Source organism: Typopeltis vanoorti, chromosome 1, assembly GCF_054136105.1.
Source record: "Typopeltis vanoorti isolate ZY-2024b chromosome 1, IOZ_Tvanoo_1.0, whole genome shotgun sequence".
Taxonomy (NCBI): Eukaryota; Metazoa; Arthropoda; class Arachnida; order Uropygi; family Thelyphonidae; genus Typopeltis; species Typopeltis vanoorti.
In genome coordinates this window covers 131,033,513-131,047,582 of record NC_143549.1, presented here as the reverse complement: position 1 = coordinate 131,047,582, position 14,070 = coordinate 131,033,513, and positions in this window count along the sequence as shown.

The following is a 14,070-nucleotide window of genomic DNA, read 5'->3' as shown; positions in this document are numbered from 1 at the left end:
AACCATCCAAAATACCAAACATAAATGTCTTTATCTTCCGGTCCTCACTCATTCTATAGATGTATCCAAATAATTGCAGCTTCCATTTTATAATCTTCTGCATTAGATTTTGTTTTGGTTGTATCTTCTGATATAGCTCTTCATTGGTGATTTTCTGTACCCATCCTATTCTTAGAATCTTCCTGTAACAAGTTCTTTCAAATGCCAAAATTCTTTTTCTTGATTCCTTATTTATTACCCACGTTTCAGATCTGTACAGTACACTGCTGAAGATGCATGTTTCCAGTAATTTTAGTTTTGTTTGCAGACTGATCACGTTACTTTTTCCAGATGTTATCCATGGCCTTCAGATTTGTTCTTCCCTTTGCAATCCTGATCTTTATTTCTTTTTTACAGTAGAAGTCATATATCAGTTTACTTCCCAAATATGTGAATTGTTCTACATTTTCTATATCAGTTCCATCCACTTGTATCTTTTTTTTCATGTTCTTCTCACCAAATACCATTGTCTTTGTTTTTTCCAAGTTCATAACAAGTCCAAATCTCTTCCCTTCCTCATTTAAGAGTTTCAGTGTTTTTTTGTAGTTCTCTTTTGTCTTCTTCAATAATAACAATGTCATCTGCAAATCTCAGATTGTTAATTCTCATTCCATGTACAGATATTCTTTTGGCATCTTCCTTCAATTTGTCCATTGCTCTTTCTAAATGTGCGATGAAAATGCTTGGTGATATTGGGGTCTCCCTGTCTAGTACCTCTGCTTGTTTTAAACCATTTCCCCCAAATCATCACCTATTCTAACTGCTGCAACTGCATTCTGATAAACATCTTTTAATATAGCTATTAGTTTTTTATCAATTCCATAGGATTCCAGAACTGCTAATGTCACTTTCTGGTCAATACTGTCCATATTAATATTGAAGTAATACTAATTATTATATATAATGATTAAAGAGAAGTTGAGAACTGCATTGAAGAAACAGTGTTCTTCGTAAATTCTTGATGGTTTTTTTTTGTTTGTTTGTTGTTTTGTTTCTCCTGGTTATTTGGATTCAAAATTTATTACATCAGTAAAAAAGTAAGAAAAGAGGTAATACATATTAGCTGCTTAGCACACCTTTTAGTTAAGAAGAGAAATTATTTGTCCTCTCTGTGCAAACAGATAATATAATAAGCAGATCTGTGGGAGAAAATTCTTGATAAAATAAAAATAAAATTTTTTGTGGGACCATCACGTATGTTGGGTGCTACCTTTGGAGTATATTCCAGTCTGTGAGGATATAGTACAGAATCCTAACTTGCACTTTATTTAATGTCAGACCATCTTCCTTATAACCTGTAGTTAATGCTAACTTTCTTCATATATTATAAAATACACAGAATTAATTAACAATATAACACACATAGTTCTGTATACGTTTCATCAGGCACCTCATTATGTTAAACACTTGGAAGAGTTTTTTATTACCTAGTTACAGTATCATATGCTTGTGTGTGTATACAAAGCTTAAATGGGTAAGTTTGTTATAATAATAGTCTATATAGCTCAACCAATAAGGCTGCAAGGAAAGACCTTAGTTTTCAAGGTCTTTCTAATTTTTTAATCTTATTTGATGATTAATAGTTAAACATCAGGTTGGACTGTGAAAGCATTCTCTGCTCTACCTTGTGAAAAACTGTTTATTTAAAAAAAAAACTATTGAGATCGTGAAGTGCACATTGCAACCAATTAAGTTATGAGAGATATTGTTTATATGACTGTTCATGGTATGTGCCAGTGATATTTATTACCATGGGTAATTTGCCAAGTAATGAAACTACGGTAAAGAACTGTTTCATACTGTGGATTTCATAAAAACTGTTTTGTCTACATTTTGCTATACTGTATCAAAATGTTGGCCAAAGATGAATGATAAAAATTCATTCTGTTACATATATATCCTATGTAAGAGAATGATATGGATACTTAAGGATACATATCAATTCTTGATACGTATCCTCAAATACAATATGATAGTATATATCATAAGTAGAAATATAATTATATAAGTATATTATGATAGTACATAATCAAGTTTACATTATTACTAACTTATCAACAGTTTATTTCTAGGTGAAACTAATGTTCCACCTGAATCTTAGTCATGATCTTCTGGGTCTTTTCCTGTTAGCATAAAGATGGCAAGAAAAAATATGGTTTTGCACACCTTTCATCTTGCCCTCTATATAAGTGACCTTATTACTTTACATTAGAGTTCCATTCCTGCATTTTTGAATGCTAATGATGTCAGTTCTGTAATATCTCATTATTAACATCATTTAACAATTGGTGCTATTCTCTCTCCCTAGTTCTCAGACTTTTCATATATGTGATTTCTAGTCTTTAATCAGCTGTTTTATTTCTTGCCCAACTCTCAAGTTCAGAATATAAAAATGGTTTGAACAGTGCCTTGTGTACCACTCATGTAGTGTGTTAATTTCTCTTTTATTCTATATAAATTTATTCACCTGGTTACCTACCATACCATCTGTGCTGATTCTGTTATCAGTTTCTGTATTTAATTTGTCATCTTTACTAAAAATTGCTTAAAGAGCTGAAATATTTTATTTGTTTTATAGATTTTCCATTGAGAGCAGTTCATAATAATGCTTCATGATATAAACAACACCAAGAGAGACAAAAATACATTTAATAAACTTGCTAATATTTCATTGGTTTTTCTATCCAACATTGTCAGAGCATAGTTATAACTGTGACAGGCTCACACCACTGAACTAATTGTGGAAAACCATTCAAATTTTAATTGAAAACAGAACTAATGTCCTTGCATGACATCCCCTATGGGCTGGATAACCAAATAGTTAATTTAGAGAAGTCAGACCATCAGGCCTCAAAATGACTGTCTCCCAGATCTTTGGTAAATTAATGCAACCTTATTTGTTGAAGTTGCAAGAGCGTTTTATAGCTGATGCTGATTCTAAAATTAGTCTCTCAGATGTATAACTACTTCTATGTGATGGAGTATGCAGAGCATGGTCTGCCAATCCTGACTTGCCATGCAGATGATCATAGGTGCAATTTTTGTGTTCCTCAAGGGCTATCATTAGAACAAATAGTCCTGGCTAGGTGAGTAAGTGCTTTGGAGATGCCATACTGTTGGGAAGGGTGATGGTGTGATTGTATAAATACCTTCCTGCATGAGTGAGGTTTCTGTAAATGGAAAAGGATAATGAGTCATTAGGAAGTTCCCTCTAGTATGTATCCAGAAAGGGGAGACATTACTTTGTCTTTCTATGGTGAAGTTTTAGAAGTCAACATTTTAAAATAATGTTGACTGTTAAGATGCACTAAATACCAAATAGTATTAATACCAGATACTAAATAGCAAACACATCATCAACATAGCTAGAGGGGGGGGGGGATTGCTGTCCCATCAAGCTGTTTATATTTGTTTGACTTTCTATAAGAAATAACCTACATACGTGGTGAATCTGAATAATTCAGTTATGTCATGGGGAAGTGTGGTTTAGTGAAGTAGTATCAAAACTAACTTTGATGGCAGAATCTGTCAAGGTTAGATTTTTTTTTTTTTTTAGTAATGTTTCAAAGAGCATTTTTAATAGATGAGGGAGAGTTGCCTGTATGTGAAGAAAATGATTTAGATAAATGTTTGGCCAGTTTGTAGATAGGTTGTCTGCTACTGGACGAAGGGAGTATCAGGTTTGTTAATTTTAAATATCCCATATATATGGATTGGTTTGACATGATAAGGTTTAAGCTTTTTTGGGCCAAGATGTAACTTTTTTTTAATAATTTATATTTTCATTTGGAATTTCGTAGGATCCCAAAATCTTTAAAATAATATGGTGGTTCTACTTTTTTTTTCTTTTTTCTTGCAAATGATCCGACTTTTGAAAGCTATTCATTTAGTTAAATATTTTTGGGAAGTGATTTATTTAAACCAAGCTTTTTTGAAACCATTTTATATTATATTATATTAACATTAGTTTTAAAATGTATTCAAGGGGGTGGGAAGAAAAAATAATTGTTTTCCTGTAAAATTTCGCCCACATGTAAAATTGTGAGATGCTCGATGTGAAATAGCGTTTTTTATAGTTTTTCTTGCTGAAGAAAACCACATTAAATTTATTCATAAGCAACTTCTTTGCATTACTTAGTGAATGGTAATTAAAGATTTAGAAAATCCACTTCAAACATAGTAGACAGACACTTACATAATTATTATTTCAATATTGTAGTCAGTGCTATACAGTATGCATAATGTGTATGCAGAATTGTTGAATCCACTAAATTTTTTAGAATATTGCGCAGATTAACAAATTACGAAATGTACATACAGGTAATGTTTGCGTGTGCATTCACAGTATGGCATCTTGTTGTCTTCACTTCTTATTGTTCATGACTGTTTCTTAATAAACCCTAAGTAGGAGTAAACAAATTTCACTATGTTCATAAATTGGTTGTTGATGACATGTTTGTTACTTACAAACTCTGTTTTTATGAAAACAGTGCAAGAAGGTAAAGTTGGTAATGATAAGAGGGACTGAAAAACAATTCATCACTATTTGTAATCAAAAACAAAATCATCAAATTTGGAGAGGGATGGGGGAGTTTCTATTATATGTGTATATATATATATATTTCTTCCAGACGGAACTATTACATAAAAAGTTAAGAAGGATAGTGTGCCTTATGTTTGCATCATTATGCAATTCTGGCATTATTCTGTTAGAGATGATTATTGTATATTTATTGAAAAACCATATTCATTTTTGAGGCTAAATAATGATATAATCAGTTTATTTGCTTTAAAAATTAAATGTAATTGCCAATAATGATAAACAAAATTAAGCAGCAAATTTGCAAAAATAAATAAAATAGTAATAATAAATAACCTTTTTATTGCCTGTTTCACATAACTGCCTGTTATTAATAAAACAATTGTTACATAATAAACAAAATGACTGACACCCATGGGTAACTTCATTGCATGCATCACTTGCTGTAGTGACCTAATATATTCTCTTTTTTTCACTATATAATTTAAGGAAATTACAACGTACTAGGATATACGTTAAAATTAAATTTTAATATATTTCTATATTTCGGCAACGTTACGTTGCCATTTTCAAGAACTTAAGTACAAGACATGCGCATGCAGGCACAACAAACAGTAAGTGAGGAAGAAGGCAGATACATTCACCAACAATCCCACCACCCCTCCTCACAACAATATGGAGTCATTAAGACACTACACAACAGGGCTAAACTTATCTGCTCAAATGACAATGCCCTAACCACAGAACTAAACCACATTCTCAACACTTTCTCAGCCAATGGCTATCCCCCCCAAAAAATCCAAAAAAATTGAAACCAGTAAACCACAACCCCCCACCCCCTCACAACAAGGATTACTCTAAATCCATCACCATACCCTATATCCGAGGCACCTCGGAAAAAATCACAAAAATCCTAAAAAAACATAACTTAACTTCTTGTTACAGACCATATAAAAAATTGGCATCCCTTATCCGCTCTACTAAAGACCAACCTTCCCCCCTAGACCTACCTGGTGTATACTAGGTCCCTTGCAGTTGTAAGCTGTCCTACTTTGGCCAAACAGGCAGGACAGCAAATATCAGAATTTCAGAACACAAGGACTACATCCGGTTTCATCAGTACAGCCACTCGGGTCTTGCTGACCATGCTCTGGATACCTGCCATAGAATACGGTGGAAGAAAGCCAGGATAATACACCGTAGCAAATACAGATATGAAAGGCTTTTCATGGAATCAGCTTCAGCCCTAAGAAATGATCCAAACCTCAACAAATTTGGCTGCATGAGACTTCCTCAAATTTGGGAAACCTACATCAGAAGACCTTCAGCCCAATCGCCCAAGAATACCAACATTGCCCGCTAGAGGGCATCATCAGGACTTTAGGAGAAATAATGAGCTTCCTACTTCTTCCTCACTTACTGTTTGTTGTGCCTGCGTGCACGTGTCTTGTACTTAAGTTCTTGAAAATGGTAACGTGACGTTGCCGAAATATAGAAATATATTAAAATTTAATTTTAATGTATATCCTAGTACGTTGTAATTTCCTTAAATTATATAGTGAAAATGCATAACCAACGTCTATGCCTTTCCACGAGAATCACTAATATATTCTCATCATGTAAAGTTGCAGTATGTACAAAAATTTAAATTGCTTGATAATTTTTCTTAAATTATCAAGCTGTCTTAAATATTCATAAAAAATTTTTCATATCCATTCTAAAATTATTTCATGCTGACTAAGACAGGTTTGATGTGGTTGTTAAGTTGTGTTTTCTTACCTTAAAAAAAATTGTTACTGCACCTATGATCCTCATTGTACCTTTTTTAAGGCTTCAGCTTTAAAAATCTGCTTCAAATGGGCAAACACACATATTGGCTTATACTTTTACCAGAAGTTGTCAAAAGAAGAAAGGAATTTATAACATAACAAAAAAAAAAAATTTTTTTTAATCATATTTAGAATATACTCCAAAACCATTCTACTGGAACTCTTTTGTGATAGCAAAATAAATTACAAAAAATTACCATTCTATTAAAGAGGATTTCCTATAGTGATCATCCATACTGTGTTCAAGCTAATCTGCCCCTCCCACCAAAAAAAAAAAAAAATTGCTCACTATTTCCAGTAATGCAAAGAAACACTGTCACTTACAACTGCTGAGGTTGAACGAATTCTTGTGTTTTCTAGATAAGAGGTCATGTTCTTATTCCTAATTAGTATTCATTTGGCAGTTGATTTTTCTGAGTTGGGAGATTAAAAATGTGAATGTTTTCTCAGGAAAATTTAGTTGCTGACTAAATTTGAACACATAAGGTCTTTCTTCTCCTGACTTATCGAAGTTACCAGTAAGGCAACAATGATTACTACCTTAAGACTTATTTAAAATTTCTTGCATAGTGGTGCATATCTAAAAAGTCAGATCTAACAAATACATTATACCTGAGTAATATATATTGTAAGTTCCTTCATATAATCCAGAATTCAAAACTTGGAAGGACTTGCATTCAGTTGTCAGAAGTAAAATACATGAAAGTCTGATACTTTGTTATTTTGTTGATTTTTTTTTTAATGCATTTCATTAATTTTAGCCCAACAAATGCATCAAGTACATTTTCAGTATTGTCCTTCTTTATTATCCTCAAAGTTCTTCCAGTAAAGAATGGGAGGAATTCATTTAGAATGAGTATAGGACACAGTTCTGCTTCTTTCACATGCAGAATTGACACTAACAGTAGCAAACCCTTTCTCACAGTAGTTAAGTAACTTTTTTTCATTTTTTATGTAACTCCCACTGAAACTGGATAAACCTATAGTACGTTAGTGCTATGGATTGGCTAAGAATTTTTTTTAATATTAATTTCTTACAAAAAAAAAATTTTTATTTATATTTTGCATAATTTAGAAATCCTGTGCTGGAGATCAAACACAACTTTTCCAAGTCACTTCAGGCCTCCAATAAGCAAGATAGTGGTCTCACACCAGGCAGTGAAATTCATCTCCCATCTCAAAGACCATCCAGTAATCCTTCTCTAGAAACCAAACATGGAAACTTTTTCAAAATATTTCATGCTTCCACTAATCAGAATGATGATCTCACGCTAGACAGTGAAATTCATCTACCATCTTGTTGTTTGCAAAATGTATTTATGTTGTGCACATTTTATATTGATTTTTGTCCCTTTTAGCATGTGATCTAATAGCTGCATATCCAATACTTCCAGTTCATGTTTTCTTTTCATAAATCTCTAAATGCATCAGAAAGTTATTCTCTGAGAAGTTATTTTTTTCCCACAGGTTTTCATATATGCTAATATATAACATAAAACAGATTTAACTTACATATATATTTTTATTAGTATAATATTTTTGCCCTGGTATCAAGGGTATCTGCAGTACGACTTTCAAATTAAACAACAAGAACAGAAACCAGTATATTTAACAATGATGGACAAACAGTACATAATATTATTGAGAATCATAGTCTAATTATATTAAGGTTCTAATAAACATAAATTTAACAAGATTTAATAATAAATAAAAAAAATAATTAATTTGGAATTTGTGAAGAACTATTCCCATAAGAGGGATAATTTAACTCCATCGTTTCTATTTAGATTTAGTCGATATAGTAAGGTCTTCACAACTCTCTTTGCATAAATGTTCCAAGAGATTATTTATGGAGAACCTTAATTTTCTTCCAAGAACTCTGTGTCTGGTGGTGAGATAGTATGCTCTGCAAGTCCTGATTGCTCTGGCTCATGGAACTTAACATAGTCTAAATGTTCATCAAGACACTGCTGCAGATCTACCTGTTTGGCCAAAATATGATAATCCACACTGGCAAGGAATTTGATATACTCCAGGGTGGACTAAAGGCAGTAGCTGAGCTTAGAAAAGTAGATATCTTGTTGATAGGATACTTGTAGGCTAACAAATCAAAGTAGTTTGGCTATACTGTCTGAGATCCTTTAACATAGGGAATGGTGACACGAGGGGACCATGTCTGTATCACTATTTTGATGAAAGGCAGATAACAAGAAAACTATAATTATTAATTATCTTGCTGACATCCAGTTTGGTAAATCCATTAGTAAGGAAGTAGACTTGATGAGATTTATTTCTTAGGAGAGCAGCAATTCAGTAGAGCAAAGAGAGTGTGCTCGATGTACTAAAGTCTTAATCATACTGTCTTAATCATACATACCAAATTTTTCACAATTGCAGGTGTGAAAGAGGACGAATGTAAAGCCCAGTATGTGTTTTCTTTCTGAATACTCAGAAGTGAATGCTACCATCTGGTTGATGATAGGAGATCTAAAAAGGCAATCCAATGTTCTCTTCTAATTCATAGACCCATCATATCCAGTTCAAGAGTGAACTGGATATGGTGGTGAAAGGGTGTTGATCTCATTGTTAAACTCTTGTAGGTCTGTACAGGACCCATGCCAAAAACACCATCAACATATTTATACTATAAAAATGACTTAGGAAGGATTCTATTAAGTATACATTGTTTAGATCTTTCCATGAAGTAGTTAGCTAGTGTGGGGGGGGAGAGAGAGAGAGGTTACCAATAATAAGTATGCCCTCGATTTGTTGGTTTATTTTGGCATGTGAAGTAGCCAGACAGAGTGAAATAGGCTGACAATATCTGCTGGAAAACCTTGCTTAAGGAAGTTAAGCATTTCATCTAAAGGTGAAAAATAAATTTATTTAGCTAATCAGATTCTAAGCCAATATTTGTTGTTTAATTTGAAAGTCATAATGAAGATGCCCTTGATACCAGGGCAGAAATTTTATTTTGATATTGTTTGTCATCCACTTTACATCAAATTGTGTTCTCTTCTTCACTTGTGGTATACAGCTTACTATTGCTGCTAATAAATATTCCTTCACAAGTTTCCAAGCACTAATGATATCTCGCCCTTCCAATTCCTCCCTCCATAGAACTGCCCCAAGTTGATATCCAAGACTATTATAATCACCTGCCTTATAATTCCACATACATTCCTTTCTCTTTGATACTCTTGCATGTGTATTCACCTTCCAAGTCAAAACCTCAGCTAGCTATAATCAGATCTTCTGATGCTAAGATCAAATCTAAAATTCTTGAACCTTGCATTCCTTCTACTACATGTTGTCTAAGACATTTGTTCCTATTCCCAGGAGTTCCAAGAATTCCAGAAATCCCATTCCCTTACTACAACATATAGTTTCCTCTTCCCAATTTATGCTGATGTAGTTAAAATCTTCCATAACAATCATTCTTTTTGCATGTCAAGCTCAACTGCCTAAACATCTGATCTTCACCCTCTGTGCTCCCTGGTTTATAGCAATCATGCTACCTCCACCTCACACCATATGCTTTCAAAACCATTAATGCTATTGCCCTCCAAATCCTCCATTCTGAAAGGACATGGGTCATCACTTATCATACGCAGTGCTCCACTACACCTTCCTCCTATCCTGTCAAAAAATGCTATATCATGCTACTTCTATTCCTGTCAGTATATCATCTTCCATCAATATCACAGATATCCCAAGAATCTTTGGACAGGCTGATGCTATCAGCTCTACCAGTTCATCTCCTTTATTCTGAATACTCCTGGCATTAGTATAAAGAATCAAGGCATTGTCACTGTTTCTATACCTGTATTTATCCCCTCCAGACTTCACTGGATTCAGCATTACATGATGTATTCCCCCTTTTCCAAAGTGCTTATTTTCACAAGAGACCAAATATGTTTAGGTTTAGAAAATGTTGCAGTGCTGTAGTGCATTCCAGGAACAGTATCTCTGATTTGTAATTCTTTCTCTATAAGAGGGAGGTTTTCTCCCATTGGATCTGGTGATCATGGCTAGTGAAGATGCTGGACATATTTTTTGTGTTGTTCTATGCAGATATTAGCTATTCTTCTGGTTTGTCTGAAGTTAAGTTTGCAGAAACAAGAGACTGTAGTCAGGATGATCTAAATCCTGCAGTGGATCATTAGGTGAACAGATAGGGGTAACTGACTGTATGGCTTGAAGGAGGTCTGGGTGTTATACCTTTTAAGAATGTGTGCAATTTTTTCTGAGATTCCCTGAATATAGGGGGATAGTAATGGATTTTTTTAATGTCCTGAAGAGCTCTGTTGATTTTGTGAAAAGGGATGCCATTAGCTAAAAACATGTCATGAATGTGACTGAATTCAATGGAGAGGCTAATGTGATCCTAGCAGATGGTTCTGGCTCTGCTAGCTAAGGTTTGGATAACATCATACCGCTGGGAGTAATGGTGGTGTGATAGGTGATCGACATACCTTCCATTGTGGGTAAGTTTTTTATAGACAAAAAAAAAAGGATCTGTTCAGAAGCTGATGACTCAAGTGTCAAGGAGATGTTCAGTGATGAAATTGATCCTTGGGTGTTGGCTGTTGAGGTGTGCTGTAAATGTTTTTTTTAACACATCCCTACCATATTGTGGATTTGAGAGGGGCAGTGTTTACAAAGGGTTCCATGAAAAGATGGGCAGAAGGGGATAGAAAGGAGGGGAATACATGACTTTGCCTTCAATCGTAGGCTTTTCTATGCCATGTAAAATAGCTAGAGTGCATAGTGAAAGTGAACAGGACATATGTTGGGGGGAGGTAGATAGTATGAATGATTTCTTTGGTTTCTGTTAGGGCTATATTAGGAAATAAGGAGGCTATGCCAAAATTGACCATGATATCAGTATCTTTGAGGATCATATCTGACAAACAAAATTTTAAGTGCACAGAGTTTTTAACATTACCTATCACACCTATCTTGAGCTAAGTGTTTGGCCACTTTATAAGTAGGGAAACCAATACTTGTCTACTCAGGGATATATTTTGTTTGTGTATTTTTGGTAACCCATAAATCTGGGAAAGTCTTGGATTTTATGGGTTAAGTTTTAGAATAGTTTCAGTTAGATTTTCAATCTCTGAGGCATTTTTCTATCATGTTGATAGAGTACAGCTGTAACATTTACTTATACCTGCTTTGGTGATGATAATCAGTACCATCGACATGGTGTAGCATAGAGGCAGCCTGCCTCATGGCACAACTTAATAAGGGCACTTGTTCAGTCACATTGCAGTAGGCTCCATCACTATGCTAACAAAGCAAGTGTGGAAAGAAGTTTTCCCAAGCTTAATCTGATTAAAAATTATTTGCGAACAGCAGTGACCCAAGAAAGATTGGTTGATCTAGCAACTATATCGATAGAGGCAGACGTAGCTTATAATTTAAATTTAGAAGAGGCTTATAAAGTTTTATTGTGCGATATTCCCATAGAGCAAACATTTAATTAATGTTATTTTGTAATTGTTTTGCATCAATGTTTCTCTTTTAATAAAAACAAAATAGCAATGGGGGATTTTCTTATATTTTTGTCTTATAATCCATCAGGGGCGATATTTAATTGTTTGCCTCAGGGCACGATCTTGCAATGGCCCTGATGATAATATTCTGTTTTGGTGCAGCAAGTGCCACATATATATATTTTTTTTTTTTTCCCCCCAGAAGCTATACAGATTTCAAAATGTTAGCGGTGTCTAGTTGAATATTATTGGCAATGTTTGGGTTGCACTTGCTTAATGGTTCTTTGTGTTCCCATGAAGATCCCTTGGGTGACCAGAGTGAATATTGCTTTATAATCTAATTAGCTAAACAAAATCAGTTATTATTTTTAGACTTGTGTTGCTCCATTACACATCATGAGTCATAATTAGCATATAAGCATCCATACCAGATTATCATAATTTGACATTAAATACACAAATAATAGGAATAAATCCTTCATTTTAACACCTAATATGTAAATACAATGTACATATTAAGTTTTTAGAAATACAAGCTTTCATATATTTACATAAAATAAAATTGTTTTGCTTAGTGTCATCTACTTCTGATTCATTTCCAAAAAATTAGCCCAGCCATCTAAATTTAATTTGCAGCTCTTGAATATAGTTATACTTAAAGTAAGAACTGTCATATGTGTATTTATTTATACAGGCAAAAGTCACACATTGTACTTTTGTATTGAAATATAGTTTCCCTCATTCTCACAGTGCTTCGTATGCAAAATGCAGACTGATGCTTCAAGTTTGCCATTTGAAGATAGTTGCTTCATAATGTCTAGCATCTCATTCTACAAGAATACTCATACATTATTTTTAAGATTTTTTTTTTTTTTCTCTGTGGTGTTTCTGATACAATATTGTTGATCGTTTTAGGTCAATAAGAAAAATGAAATTGCTACTGCCTGGCATTTACCTGAATCCTAACCAGTTCAGGCATTGTTACTGTCATACATATACTGTATAAGAGTAATGTGAATGCCCAGCTTACTGTCCTCTAATCAAGCAACCCTTCCACTTAAATAAAATTTCTGTGATGATTCCAGTTCAGTCTACCTTATATACCCTTATAATTTACCATTTACCAAGCTATAAGCCACTGTGTTAAGTAACTTCTGCAATTGCAGATACCCCTGCTGCTGGTATGTTGTGGGTACCCATGTATACAGTACTATAAAATACAGAAATACAAAGTTGTGTTGGACTATACACAGTTTAGAGATTACTATACTTTTATATGCTCACAGGAAATTTTTTAATCATTGGTTCCTCCCTTCATTGTGTAAATTCTCCCTTAGAAAAGAGGGGAAAAAACAATTCTCTATGTAGATTTAGCATTCATGTAGATGGGCCTGACATGCAGAACAAACAAGTTTTGCTTCCCTAGGTTTTATGAAAATTTTGGTGTATGTAAAGAAGGTAAACTAGTTCACGCCTAAATTAGTTCAAAAGTCTTATTTTTGAAAAGTTTATTTGGGATAAAAATATACTAGTGTATATATCTTTTCCAAATAGCCCATAAATGTACTTATGCTCATAGTTTTTATCAGTGCATATAGATATTTAAATATCTATATTTATTAATACCTTTAAAAATAAAAATTTAAAAAAAAAGTACTGAGAAAATCAAATTATAATTTCAGTTAAATGCATTTGTAAAAAAATTATTCTTTGCAGAGTCAAAAAATATTATGTGAAGTTACATTGTTACTTTAACAAGTAGTAATTTATTAATAGATGTTAATTAACCACCCCAAAATCCATATAGATAAAATATATCAAATTTATGCTTTGCATCCATGTATTTAATGATGGCAAATATGTTGATGCTGGTACAGTGGTTAAAATGACTAATAATGAATAATTTCTTACTTGTTCAGGTTTAGGAGTATTTTAATTTTTGTTAATATGCTAGAGAATAGTCATTTAAAGGACTTGTGTTTGTTATGTTTACTTGTGAGCATTTTGTTAGAATTATTCATGTACGTATATCATGCTAGACTCAATGCAATGTAATATATGCAGTATTATAATCTGACAAAACATTGTTTAACAAATTATTTTAATTATCATTTTTCAGACAAATTTTCAATTTTTGCACTCGATTTTTTTTTAATTACTTTAT